Source organism: Pristiophorus japonicus, chromosome 8 (assembly GCF_044704955.1).
Source record: "Pristiophorus japonicus isolate sPriJap1 chromosome 8, sPriJap1.hap1, whole genome shotgun sequence".
In the NCBI taxonomy this organism is placed as follows: domain Eukaryota; kingdom Metazoa; phylum Chordata; class Chondrichthyes; family Pristiophoridae; genus Pristiophorus; species Pristiophorus japonicus.
In genome coordinates this window covers 217661420-217676639 of record NC_091984.1, presented here as the reverse complement: position 1 = coordinate 217676639, position 15220 = coordinate 217661420, and positions in this window count along the sequence as shown.

The window sequence follows — 15220 nt, the reverse complement described above, 5'->3', positions numbered from 1 at the left end:
TGTGAACAATCGGTACAAAACAGATAGCTATTGCAATGGGGCCTGTCCTTTCTCACCCTCTCTTGATGACCACTAACATGCTGCAGACTCGAAATGGCAGAAAATATGCTCGACAGCATCATCTGCCTAATGTAAGATGTGACAGACTGATGAGGAGAACCAGATGTTACACCCCCTGCAAATACAGGGAGAAGTGGTCTTTACTCAACTTGCCCAACACCACTTGCCTTCAGAGACTGCGCTTCCAAAAAGAGGTTATCACTGAAATATGCCAGCTCATAAGGGGAGATCTGCAGCCTTACAACATCATCAGGACTGCACCGTCCGTCGAGCTCAAAGTCACCATGGCACTGTCGTTCTACGCGTCGGGTTCTTTTCAGGCCTCAGCTGGTGACATTTGCGGTATGTCTCAGCATGCCGCACAGTGCTGCATTAGACAGGTCACTGAGCCTGTACGCACACAAGATGGACTTTATCAGCTTCTCTATGACCAGGGAGGCTCAGACTGAGAGGGCTTTACGATTCTACCGAATTGCTAACTTCCCCAAGGTGCAGGGAGCAATAGACTGTACGCACATCGCGATGCGGGCACCTTTTCAGGATGCAGAGGTTTTCAGGAACTGCAAGGGATTCCACTGCCTGAATGTGCAACTCGTTGTCGACCACCAGCAAATTATTATGGCAGTGAATGCTAAGTTTCTGGGCAGCATCCATGATGCTCACATCCTACGTGAGAGGAATATATTTGACTTGTTTAACAATCAGCCACAAGGTCAATGCTGGATGTTTGGTGACAAAGGATATGCCCTCGCCACCTGGCTGATGACCCCACTGAGTGACACCCACATCAAAGCTGAGAAGTGATACAAAGCGAGCCACAGATCCACTCGCAATATCGTCGAGAAAAGCATTGGAGTGCTTAAGCAGCGCTTTAGATGCCTGGACCACTCAGGAGGTGAGCTCCAATATCACCCTGAGCAGGTAGTTCAATTCGTGGTGGGGTGCTGCATGCTGCACAACTTGGCTATTAGGAGGGGACCAAGAATTGCCAGAAGGGTCTGATGGTCCACCTCAGGAGAAGGAGGAAGAGGAGGACGAGGCGGTGGACGCTGACCTCGGGCCAAACAATCAGGCTAATACTGAAGCCATGCCCCCGCACCCCTGCAGACCGCAGGAAAGGGCCCGTGGTGGCTACATAGCTGCAAGACTCTTACGTCAGGAGCTCATAAATGAGCGCTTTGCTTGAAAGAACATTGGTGGTATTGACAAGGCTGACACACTGCTGGGTGTGCAGGTCATACATCAATGGTGTGCATCACCTTGGTGACAGTTAAAATTTAACTTGATTCAAGTTAAGTGTAATTATACCCTTTCATGTTAAGGAATCATCAGTGTGTAACGGTGCAGCTATCTGAGCCAATGCGCAACAAGGTTATGTGAAATAAAAAACATTTAAACCGACCATTTGTCTGAAATCATAAGTATATCTGTAAAAACCACCCCCGCCCCAGGCCATAACAAATTTATCACATTTACATCATTACAATGGTCCCCATTTCCTGCAATACAGAACACAAATGCAAACCAACAAGGTAGCACCTTCGCTCCTTGCCCCGACCCTCCCACCAAAATAGCAGCAGCAACCTAAAAATATGCCCCAGACAACACCTGCAGCCATGCACCTCACTTTCCTTCCCCGCCCCCCCACCCCCGCTTCTCATCCCCATCTCTACCCCTTCCCCTCCTGACTCCAAGCTGCCTGGCTGAGGAGTTCCTCAGGCGATGCTTCATTGGGTGGGGATGACGGCAGAACCGCTGCTTGGATGTATACGGGAGAGGACGGTGCCGAGGTGGGAACGTGCTCCGAGCCAGAAGCAAGATGTTGCTCCTGGCTCTCGTGTCGTTGGCAATGGGGATGCGGCACCTTGGAGTGCAGTGCCGCATGTTAGTGGTCATCAAGAGAGGGTGAGAAAGGACAGGCCCCATTCCACCGGGAGCCCTCTGCCACCATTGTTCCTGGCTAACAGCAGGGCCTCCTCCATCCCTTTCAAGTTATGTATTATTTGCTGGACAAATACTCGGTGCTAACTATGTTTTTAGTGCTTAGTAGGCTTTTTGCCTCGTGCCTCCCACAACAGCCAAACAAGCACACACCACACCCATACATGCTTTCAGTCCCTCTCTGCTCCCTCTCTCTCTGTCTCCTCTTCTGTGCATGTAATGATGACCCTTGACCTCCTGAATCGTGGGAAACGAGTGTTGCCATGCCGTTGCTAAGGACGGCGACACTTTACGGCAGAAGGTCAGAGAGATTTAATACTAATACCCATTTCAGAACGCTCGCAGTAACGCCCTATTTTAAAAATGGAGACTAGGGGCTTTGAAAATGGGCGACAAGCCGCGATCTGAAAACCCATTTTTACTATCCATGCCGGAAATACCTCCCATTTTTGGGCGATTTGCACAAAAGTGTAACATCTAGCCCCATAGTTTTTACACTTTTTGTCCAGGGTTTCTGCGGATTTTTCTCTAAAGTTGCAGTGGAATTTCACGGAAATTACTGGAATATGTATCCAGCATACCTAATGATTGCCCATTAGACTGCACTATGCACTTGCTAGTAGTTCCCTTGCCCAACACTACCTCCTTAAGTAGGAGACTGAACAAGATAACTCCACCAACCTCTTCCATAAACCTGTTGCAAGTTAGTCTCTTCACAATACTGGCCAAAGCATCCTGACATGAGAATTGGGGTCTAACTTGCCACCAATATCAACTATTCATTACATGTCACTGCTTTTGTAGGAGAAGGCAGCATGTAATAAGAGGGTGATGATGAATACTGGAGTAGCCTGGATATGCTACATCCTTTGCTTCCTTTTGAGGAGCAGGCCTTCCAAAACTGGGACTATTCAACCATTTACACCAAGCCTGCATTTACCAGCAGCTCGATACCAGCACTTTGGTGAAGGCTGCTTGTTCACAAGCTGTAATGAGGAAATGTTAATTAACCTCTTTCCATTTTCAGTATCTGCAAGGCTGAGGAGTGGTCCCCAGAACTGGAGTCACCATGCATATCACACAGTTATAGTCACTGGCAAGCAGCAGCACAGGCCCATCGGCCCAGATGATTTAACTAGTGAGTTTGATGGCAGCACACTGGGTGAACCACAGAACATAAATAGGCAAGAGGATTGCACAACCCACATACACAGGGTTCTCATACACAGTGTAGAAATGATGCACGCTGCCTTGCAGCATGTGGAGCTTGGAGCAAAGCAAATCACAATTGGCATAAAGAGTCAGAAACCAAAGTAGCATCGAAAAAAAGAAGTAAAGTTTGAAGGATCTCTAAAGGCCTAAAACCATTTGCCTAAAAAATCTATGGGCATTTTAAAGGCTCTGCTGTCCGTGGGCCTGCCCTGAAGCCTCCTTCCTGGTTTCTATGATTCTACTGGAGACTTTCACCCTGAAAATTCATGGGAGCCACTCCTAGCCTCGATGTCAGGATGTGCCTGCCTGCAGCTGCTACCACTGACCCTGCTCAGGTTTATAAGATCAGGGGGCATATTAGGAAAAAATTACATTTGGGTCTGGGGAGAACACCATGTATGGGTTGAAATTTTTTTTTTAAATTGATGCCCCTCTTCAGAAGTCCCAGACTGCATCCCTAGGTAGATCTCTCTCCTGCTCGGTTATACCTGGTGAGACTAAGCTTAACTGCCAATGATACATTGGGTCCTAACTGAAGGATGGGCCATGGGAACTCTGGATGACCCCAAATATTTATGGTTTGTAGGGACAGGTAGAGGCTCTGTATCTGCAAGACCATCGAGAAATCCCTAACTTAAGAGCAGCACTCGCCATATTCAGGTCCTAGAGTTTACAGCCATCTGGCAGACTCCTAATTGACTTATGAGGTGGATTCTCAGGGTCTTGGTATCTAGCAAGCCTACATCCAGGAAATGGAGCAATGCCCTTTACTGCTTCCTTTTGCATATGATTATGAAGCTCCCAACCGATTTGAATAAGAGTTTCAAATGTCCATCCCAAGCCTGTCCAAAAAATGTAGTGAGTCTGAAATTCTGTAAGAATCCAGAAGAACTGATTTTGTCAGACATCCCAGTAGATATCGCCCTGTTTGTGCTCCAAATCAGGGTGATATCAACTCTAAAATTGGCTACAACAGTGTTATCACTGGTCTTTGTGCAAATCTGCTTTATCCAGTTAAGAATTGGTGAAAGCCAGACATTTTATTAAAAGGATAGGCTTTCCTCTTAACATTTCGAGAGATACTATTTACCCCTTATGAAGAATAATGATGCATTAAACTGTTGTGGTGTTTTACCCCAAATTGTTAGTGTAAGTGGAAACCTTTGTAAGTGACATAATAAAAAGAAAGCCCAAATGTAAGATCGTAGCAGGAATATGAAAAACTACATGGTGCAGTGTAAAAGCCTATTTATTGTCCCCTGCATACATCTAATTTTCCTTTTTTGGTGCTAGATGATTTGCCTGCTGAACAAGGAGAGAGATGCAATTGTTTGAGAATAAATTACGTTTCAACTTCAATCATTTATCCTCACTAGCAAGCAGTCCCATGTCAAATTTAGCAGGGGTTATGTGTAGGGTGAAGCTCCCTTTATGTTGCACCAGTGTTATGCTTTAATTACAACTTTGGAATTGAATATTCGACTGCATGAATGTGACAAATACTAGCCAGGCTGGTTACCTTCCTAGATAAGACTGAGAACTTAGTGGTAAACTTGGATAGTTTTATGCTATAGATGCATACTTACAGAAAAATGGATTATGTTTGCCTGACCTTCATTTATTTAGGATTTTCACAGATGCTACAAAAATGATAGTTAATCAGTATGAGCAACATTCAGACTCAAATGTCAAGGATGAACGGTCAATTATTTAGCTTGTTATGACACCTGGGGGCCAAAATTGCCCTCCACCCCAAATGGGGCACACAATTCAAATTAAATGATTATTCTCCACCCCCAATCCATGGGGCAGAGAATAGTGGGAAATTGGCTTCTTTAAATTTTTTAATTTGTCAGGGTGGTGTTTGAAGCGGCTGAGGGGCGGAAGTGCTTTAGGAAAGGGGCGGAAGGCGGGCGGTGTCATCAGCGCCACGCTGAGCACGTCAGCACGATGCAGACGTGCCGCGTCATGCTGATACGTAGCCACATCCCTCCCCTTCAGTTAAAGAGGAGGGCCGCTGCGAGCTTTCCAGCCACTTTAGTGGCTCCCACTGAGCTGCCAGGGAGGTTTTTGGCCAAGCCAGCGGCCTGGTATCCAAGAGGGGATGCCGGGCTGCCTGTTGGCGACCTGGCCGATTCCGTGGCCGTCATTGTCGGGCCGACTTCAAAGTCAGCCAAAAATTAAAATAAAATGGCGGCTGCAGCAGTCCCCTTTAAGGGCCGATGCTCGGGCCAGCCACTGGCATCTTCCCGCTGGGAAAAGCTGTCGGGGGCAACGAGCGGTGGCGGCTCCACTCCCACAGGGCAATTTCCCTCGTAGGGCAGAAAGAAGTCAGCGCGTGCCTGACGGGGTGGGAACATGGGCGGGACAGAAACACATTTCTGTCATCCCTCAGCCCGGGAGCAATTTCTGACCCGAATCGTAAAAGCCTTACCTCCCCATGGACCTTAAAGAGGGGGGCAATTTCAACCTCCTAGTCTGCCTACATGTAGAAATGGCAAATATCCACGTTTTGCTAAGCTAATTAAAGCAACAACTGGTCTCAGTCATAATGACATTAGGGTATCAAGGGGCTCAGTGCCCCTGAATTCAGAAAGGGGAAAATTGGCCCTTTTATTGCCACTAGATGACCCACTTCTAGAAGTACTGTGTGTAGCTGTTGGTATCAGGTTTGACTTTGATATCTTCGAGGGTTAAATAGCCTGCTGACACTCATTAAGCTCACACATAAGGAGTGATCACTTGACTGAAGTGACACCTGTAAAACTATAGACTAGCAAGTGGTCAATGGCCATAAAATGAAAGCGTCCTTGCTCTGTTGCAGGAAGTGCAGTGCAATGGGACTCCCAACTATTGACTCTACAAGACATTGTCCCCCATCTTAAATGTCAGGAATATGGTCATTTAATCGGAATAGGCAGTCTACACCTGGAGGCACACTCCAGAGGTACACACCCTGAGAAGTGTTGGCAAATTAGTGGAACCCAACCACTTCAATTGGGAGAAGCAAAAGAAAGTGAGGAATTATTTTGTTTATTTAGGTGTAAATGAACCAAGGCACATTTAAAAGCTAATCAATCTCCTTTATGATGGATTACCTTTGTGTCCTGCCTTTTTTCGGGTCTTCCTTAGGCCCACAACAGAACCCATGGCTGTTACAGTGTTTGCTGGCTGGAATTTCTGAGATAACCCAAAAATGACCTAAAGTTTCTGCCAGGTGTAGGAATTTGAGACCGAGTGGGGAAAAAAAGCAGAAACCCGGTGAATTTTAGTGCCACCCTACATTCCTGTACTCTGTGATCTTCCCATATTGCATCCTCTGCCACCCTAGGAATTGTGGGCTCAATGGCTTTAGGAGAGAAGGAGGCAATAAAAGAAAATTAGATTGAATCAGAAGATGATGTTAAATACGAAAAGTTTTGTCCATGGGCAGTAACAATTAGAATTCCACAGAGTTCTGATCTAGGTCCCCTATTGTAAACTCATTTTATAACTGATGAGTGGCTCTCCCATGGCATTACACAAGGTAATTTAGAAATTATGGTCTATCATTTACCCATCGAGTGTCTTCATGTTTCTATCTCTGTCTCAGTTTCATTCATCTCTGGCTCACCTCTTCTGCTTCTTTCTCCCTAACCCTTCCTCTTACTTCTCTCTCTGTCCTCCTCTGCTTTTATCTCTTTTTCTTCTTTCAGGTTGAAGATGATGAGTGGCTTGGTGTAATATGGCAAAGGGATTATAGGGAAAATGTGGTCTTTGGTTATTGCCTTCCTATCCCCTCCCTTTTCACTTTTGCTTCTCCCCACCCCAGCATTCCCTATCCCTTTATCTTTCTGTTGCCCTCTCTGCTACACACTGGCTACCTGCTGTAGGAGAACATATGGCACCTGTGTGCTATCCATCTGCTGTACAAAGATTTAATGAGGTCCATGCATCTACAAGAGTTATCATTGAGCAGACTACAGGTATATTAAAGCAACTGTTATAGTGTCTGCAATTCAACCCAGCTAGAATGTCTTGCATTCTTGTGGTTTGCTGTTGTACCACTTTGTTGTGCAACACAGAAAACAGATGTAGAATTGATGAATGAGGAGGACACAGGTGACATTGAAGATGCTGCTTAAGAATAACCATCGTTAGAGCTATCCATCAAGACTGATTAATGAGTGCTCAAAATAATGACACCTCAGTCCCTTTGCATGATCAGTCCTCCTCAACATCTTTGGCATTCTCTAGAAATTCTTACCCTCATCACCACAATCCACAACTAATTCACAACTGCCAAGCAGGCCCTTCTTCTCACCTACAGTTCCAATTTATAATGCCATTGCAGGAACACTGGACACAATGCTTAATAAAGTGTCACCACATATTATTGCCCTGTATTTAATCTGGATATGTTCCTAATGTTTACCACCATGGTGTTTACCCTTGGTGCCTGACTGCTGTGCTCTGTTCACTAATTTGATTCTTCTATGACATGATCCACCTGTGGCTGGAGTATGAGAGATGGCTGACTGCTGCATGGGAGATGGCTGGTTGCTGTATTTCCATTAAAGGCTCCTCAAATGATGGTGATAGTCAACTTCTGTGACCACAAACCTGATATGGCCCAGCTGCAGGTTGGACCACTTTGGCAGTTGCTTTAGCAAACTTTCTAGCACCTGTGGAGGCAATAGATGAGTGGAGGTGTAATAGTACAGAGTTGTTGTCCAAAGAGACAGCAACATCATTCATGGCCATTCCACACGTGCCACTGCAGTATGTCTCAACACACCTACTGATCATCACGCTTGAAAGGGCAGCATTGAAATTATGGAAGCCCCTATCCATACAATTCCTTAGTTTGCCCAAGGTGGAGGAGATAATAGAACCTTGCACCTGCATTGCAACAATATGAGTGTTATTGAAAGATGTAATTACTGGCATTTCAGGCTTTATCATGGGTTTTCTCTCTTGCTGATGGTTGCTAGAGTAACTATGCACACTATGGTGAATTACACAGCTTCAACTCTGTGCACCAGAGCCCCTCATGTGGATTGTGGAATCTTACATATTAACTATCGGCATAGACACGATGGGCTGAATGGCCTCCTGTGTCGTAATTTTTCTCTGATTTTCTATGAACTGCCATGTACTAACAGCTCCTTGGTACATTGTTCAATACCTGCAGTAATCTTTTATTCTCAGACAGCATTTTCCGGTCTTCTCCTGTGCCACTGCCACTTGCTCCTGGTCATTTGCTCTTAATGTACCACCAACTGCACTCTCTTCAGAATTATCTAAATCCTTTGGGGTGGATATTACTGCGCTGGCGATTGGCATGGTGAGAATGAGTTCTGATCTTGCGTTTGACCTTCTGATATAATCACTGAATTCCTAACTCCAAACCATTTAACCAAGATTAAGGTGTTGCTATGATAAAAATCATGTTTGACAAATTGGTATACCATACCCAGAGGCATCATATGCTAGTCTTAGTTCACGAGTCAGATTATAATGGACGAGAAGAGCACTACTGCTCAAGCATCGCTTGCATGTGTCGTATGCATTCTGTTGCTCTTTGTCTCATATCCATCGCACCCTTTTCTTTAATAAATAATGGAGTGGTGCAGGCACCATTGCTAGTCAAGGAAGAAAACAAGCATAATATTGGACCATGCCTAAAAAGGATCGTAATTCAGTCACATTTTTCGGTTCCGGAGCTATCATGATGGCTTGTACTTTTCATCAACCTGCAATCATAGATAAACCACCTCACGCTGTATGAATGCACATTTACTCCTCTTCAGCTTTAGATTATAGTCATTGAACTATCTGAATACTTCTAAGATTTCCAGGCTTTCCTTCTCTGTGTCGCTGGCGATCAACACATCATCTTGATTGCACAAACAGTGATTCATTCTCTGTAAGATCTGGTCCATGGTAGCCTGAAATATCTTTGGTGAGTAATTGATACCATAGGGCAACTTAGTGTATGAATATAAACCTTTGTGTATGTTGACTGTCAGATACTGCTGATTATCCTTGTCAACGTTGAATTTAGCATAGGAGTGGAAGCGATTGAGTCTTGTGAAGACTTTGGCTCCCGCCAGTTCTGCATACAGATCCTGTAATGTCGGTAAAGGGTACTGTTCATCATCAACTGCTCGATTAAAGGTATTTTATAATCCCCGTACCATTTTGTCTGCCTTCGGAACTACAACTAACCAGTCACTCCTATCAGTCTTCACTAAAATTCCATTTGTCTCCAACTTATCAAGCTCTCGTTCAACCTGCGATTTTAATGCATATGGTACAGGCTTTGATCTACAAAAAATAGGTTTGACATCCAACCTAATCCGAATATGTGCATTGTATCCCTTGATGCCCACGTATGAGTCCTCAAACATGTTGGCATATTTTTCCAGCAGAGTATCCAGCTGAGACATAACCATTTCTGAACTACAGACACTGTAGCTCCAAACAAAGCTCTCCTAGCCAGTCTTTGCTCTTAAGTGTCGGTCGATTGACGTATTTCACTTTAATAATAGGTCAGCTTGCTTGTTGCCCCTGGTGTACTATACACTCCATTTGTCCAAGCCTCTGCAGTTTTTCCCCTGAATATGTTATGCCCCTGAAATTCTTGAAATACACATCCTGACTCATTATTGAGCAATCAGCTGCTGTATCTATTGTCATATTAATCCATCGATTATTAATTAGTACTAATGTTCTGAAATCCTGACATAAGAAATGTACTGTCTTGCCCTTCACTGCATATGCACCAAAACCTACACTGTTCTGATCAGTTTCCACCCAGTGAAGTCTTTGATTATCATTGTCCCTGTCCTTGGATTTACATGTGACTCCAATGTGTCCCCTTACTTGGCTCTGGTAGCATCTTGCCTACTTGAATCGTCACTGTTGTGCGGTATGGTTGTCATTACACCTATGACATCTATTCTCCTTAGTTTTATAACTCTCCCTCCGACTGGGGCTCACCCTCTTCTACGTTTCTACAGCCTGGTGACTGAACTGCTACTACTAATGGGTGAAATTCCTTAATATTTTTCTCTGCCATCTCCATGGAGGTGGCTATCTTGCAAGCTTTCTCAAAAGAGTGATCATTCATATGTAACAATTTTGATTGGATGCGTTCATCCATTAGTCCACATACAAATTTATCTCGAAGAGTCCTATCTAGGAATCCTCCAAAATTGCAGTGTAGAGATAATTTTCTTATGGCAACAATGTATGCACTGATGGTTTCATCAGGTCTTTGGTTTTTCATTGCGAATTTATAGCTCTCCACTGTTTCTAAAGCTGTGGATCAAAATTATTCTCCAATATCAGTAATATGTCTGAGAATGAAGTATCCTTAACCTTTCTCGGGGTTAAAAAATTCACTAAGTCATCATAGGCAGTCCCTCGGAATCGAGGAAGACTTGCTTCCACTCTTAACATGAATTCTTAGGTGGCTGTACAGTCCAATATGAAAACCACTCTGTATTTACTAAAACACCATAATTCTCTGCACCAATTATGACTGACAGAATAGGAAGTTGCCCATTTAGAACTGAGATGAAGAGAAAATTCTTATCTCAGGGTCGTAAATCTGTGTAATTCTCTGCCCCAGAGAACTGTAGAGGCTGAGTCATTGAATATATTTAAGGTGGAGATAGACAGATTTTTGAACAATAAGAGAGTGAGGGGTTATGGGGAGTGGGCAGGTAAGTGGAGCTGAGCCTAAGATCGGATCAGCCATGATCTTATTAAATGGCGGAGCAGGCTCGAGGGGGCAATGGCCTACTCCTGCTCTTATTTCTTATGTTCTCATGTAATAACTTTCATCTTCTCATGCACTGCTTGATTCCTTATTTGTGAATTTGCCACACCAGCTGAGACTTCATTGACATCATAAGCTCTAAAAAAAACATTGGCAATATTTCACTGTAGGATCTAAACAATTCCTTATTCTTGTCAAAGGCTTCCAAATTACTGGCATAACTCATTGTCAATAAAATGGTGCTACCAGACTCTCATTCGTGAATCACGCTGACGGTAAATCTTCTTGCTGTGCTTCATTCGCATTTGCCTCCTCACAAAAGGAAATTCCACCAAAAATTTCTTCATGAAGAAATCCCATCAAGAAATTCATAGCAACACATTACTATCAAGAACAAGTTGGTTTATAAGCAAAGATTTAACAATCACACTACACATTACCAGTTCATCCACCAGGCGCACAACCACCTGCCTCATCGTGGAATTTCCTGAACCCAACTGTCTGGAGTTTTATTGAGTCTTGTGAACATCACGTAACTGGCAAATCAACAGCTCTACACTATTTTAGGTGGGACTATAATTCAAGAGCCACCTTAATTAAAGAGGAATTAAAACCGACAAATTAAACAAATTAAACTTTTGACCGTAAACTTAAATCAAATTAAAATTTGGCTGCCAGAGGTGATGATATCAACAGCTCTTTTTGGTAGAAACTTTAAATCAAGTGCCCCCCTTTTGGCACTGGAACCCACAAATTAACAATTTAAAACTACAAAAACCCTTAATCAAATTAGAATTTGGTTGCCAGGGGTGATGATGAATTCCAGTCCCTCCGGTTCCCACCTCTCACGGAAGGCCGCGAGCGTACCGGTGGACATCGCGTGCTCCATCTCTAGGGACACCCTAGCTCGGATGTAACCGCGGAAGAGAGGCAGGCAGTCGGGCTGAACGACCCCCTCGACTGCCCGCTGCCTGGACCGGTTGATGGCCACCTTGGGGTGATTTGATTGAAGTTTTCAAGATATTAAGGGGAACTGATAGGGTAGATAGAGGGAAACTATTTACACTGGTTGGGGAATGTAGGACATGGGAACATTAGAGCCAGGCCTTTCAGGAATGAAGTTAGGAAACACTTCTACATGCAAAGGGTGGTAGAAGTTTGGAACTCTCTTCCGCAAGCAGGAGTTGGTGCTGGGTCAATTGTTAATTTTAAATCTGAGATTGATAGATTTCTGGTAACCAAAGGTTTTAAGGGATTTGGGGCAAAGGCGGGTATATGGAGTTTGGTCACAGATCAGCCATGCTCGAGGAGCTAAATGGCCGATACAAAGTTATTCAAATACTACATATGAGAATGTTTCTAAAGTAGTCTAATCATAACAAGCATAATAACAAAGAACATAAACATAATTCTCACCCATGGATGTTGTCCACCTTATAAACAACCTCCCATCACTCATGATCCCCAATAATAGATATTCCCTTTATGAAAGAAAATGATTTTCCTTACTACTTTTAATCATGAACAGTAGCTCCCCCACCCCACCCTTTGTGGGGTCTTGGGGATTTTACCTAAGATTCATATCACAAATTGTCAGTATCAGAGTACCTATCTCGAGCCAGTTGTTCTTGTCTAAGTTTCATTTGATGAATATTGATATAGACAAAGGAAATCATAATATATTGTACATGAAGGAGACAGTGCTGGCCATCATGGGAAGAGGCATCGCTGAAGTTGTGGCCACTGGTGGGGCTGAAGCGATCAATAATGAGTGTATCTGCATACGTAATTCTCCTTCTCGCATCCCACTTCTCCCCATCCCTCAATCTATTCTGATTTAGAAGCTACAGTTGGTGTAAGCACACACTTCTTATTTTCTCCTCTCCCTTCAGCACAACATTACCCTTGCCCCTTTTTCAATTCAGATACCCAAGAACTGGAGTCTTTCGAATCAGTGGAGGAAGCGGAAGAAGACAGTAAAAATGAAGAGGTACCATCTCTCTTACACACGAAGCTACCAGAGCAGGTCAGAGGCTGGGTATTCTGCACCTGACTCCCCAAAGCCTTTCTACCATCTACAGGGCACAAGTTAGGAGTGTGAATGAATACTCTCCACTTGCCTGGATGAGTGCAGTTCCAACAACACTCAGGAAGCTCAACACCATCCAGATTGGCACCATATCCACCACCTTAAACATTCACTCCCTCCATTAGCAGCGCACCATGGCTGCAGTGTGTACCCTCTAGAAGATGCACTGCAGCAACTTGCCAAGGCTTCTTCGACAGCGCCTACCAAACCCAAGACCTCAACCACCTAGGACAAGGGCAGCAGATGCATGGGAACGCCATCACTTGGAAAGATAGCACCATTCCTTCATCGCCACTGGGCCAAAATCCTGGAACTCCCTCCCTAACAGAATTATGGGATTATCTTCACCTCACGGACTGCAGCGGTTCAAGAAGGCGGCTCATCACCACCTTCTCAAGGGTAATTAGGCAAGAGCAATAAATGCTGGCCTTTTCAGCGAGCCCACATCTCAGGAACAAATAATAAAATGTTAACATGCAGGTACAGCAAGCAAATAAGAAAGCAAATGGTATGTTGGCCTTTATTACAAGAGGATTTGAGAATAAGAGTAAAGACTTCTTATTCCAATTATATAGGGCCCTGATGAGATGGCACCTGGAGTATTGTGTACAGTTTTGGTCTCCTTACTTAAGGAAGGATATACTTGCCATAAATATTGTGTGCAGTTTTGGTCTCCTTATCTAAGGAAGGATATACTTGCCATAGAGGGAGTGCAATGAAGGTTCACCAGACTGATTCCTGGGATGGGGGGATTGTCCTATGAGGAGAGATTGAGCAAACTAGAAGAATGAGTGGTGGGGCCAAAATTCAGGTGAGTTTTGAGCTGGTACCCACCGCTGGAACTCTTGGTGGGTGAGTAGATCTATTTTCAGGACTTTGAATTTTTTTCAAAGTCCTGCAGGACATGGATCATAATGGGGGCGGGCCTTAGATTCAAAGCCAGGCTGACTGGCTGAAAATGGGTCGGAAGGCCTGCCGCTGTCAATCAGCATGGTGATGTCACAGCGTGTGTGCATCACCACGCTTTCTCCCGCTTTGGGGGGCGATGTGATCATTTTAAAATTTTGGTCATTAGGCCACCAGGGAGGGTTTAGGCTGGGCTAGCAGCCTGGCACCCAAGAGGGGGTACCAGGCTGGAAGTTGGCAGCCCAGCCTAACCCGGGGCCAGTATTTTACCAGACGATCAGCAAGTCGGTCGGCAAAAATTCTTGCACTGTGACCGAAGCAGTGGGCCCTCCCCTTTAAGGGTGGATGCGCTGCCGGGCTGCACTTACTTAGCAGAGAAACCTGTCGGAGGCACCACGGATGGAACTGAAAATGGATAGTAAGTATTTTTTATTGTTTTATTATTATTTTATTGGCGGTGATACCACTTGGGCGGCATGGGGTCCAGGCCGAAAAATCCCCGACCTAAATTGAAGTTGGGTTGACCTGTTGTCGCCAAAGCAGTTAGATTTTTAGGAATGGCCGCCGCAAACAGGCACTAACGGGTCTCCTTGACACCTGAATTTCAGCCCCCGTGATCTCATTGAAACACACACAATTCTTACGGGGCTACAGGGTAGATGAAGAGAGGATGTTTCCTCTGGCTGGAGAGTCTAGAACAAGGGGGTCACAGTCTCAGAATAAGGGGTCGGCCATTTCAACTGAGCTGAGGAGAAACTTCTTCACTCAGAAGGTCGTGAATCTTTGGAATTCTCTACCACAGAGGGCTGTGGAGGCTCAATCTTTGAGTATATTCAATACAGAGATTGATATATTTTTGAATATTAAGGGAATCAAGGGATATGGTGATAGTGCAGGAAAGTGGAGTTGAGGTAGAAGATCAGCCATGATGTTATTGAATGCCAGAGCAGGCTCGAGGGGCCGAATTCTTATGCTCTTAACTCCTGCTCCTAATTCTTATGTTCTTAAATTCATATCAAAAAGTCCAAAATTCTTCAGCAAGGTACCACAAACAGCAATGAGACAAATAACCAGATAATTTGTTTTAGTGATGTTGATTGAAGGATAAATATTGACTAAGACACCAGGGAAACTCATCTGTTAGTCTTCAAGAAGTGCCGTGATATCTTTTAGATTCACCTGAGTTGGGAAACAGGACCTCAATTTAACGCCTCATCTGAAAGATGACAACTCCTTCAGTCCTG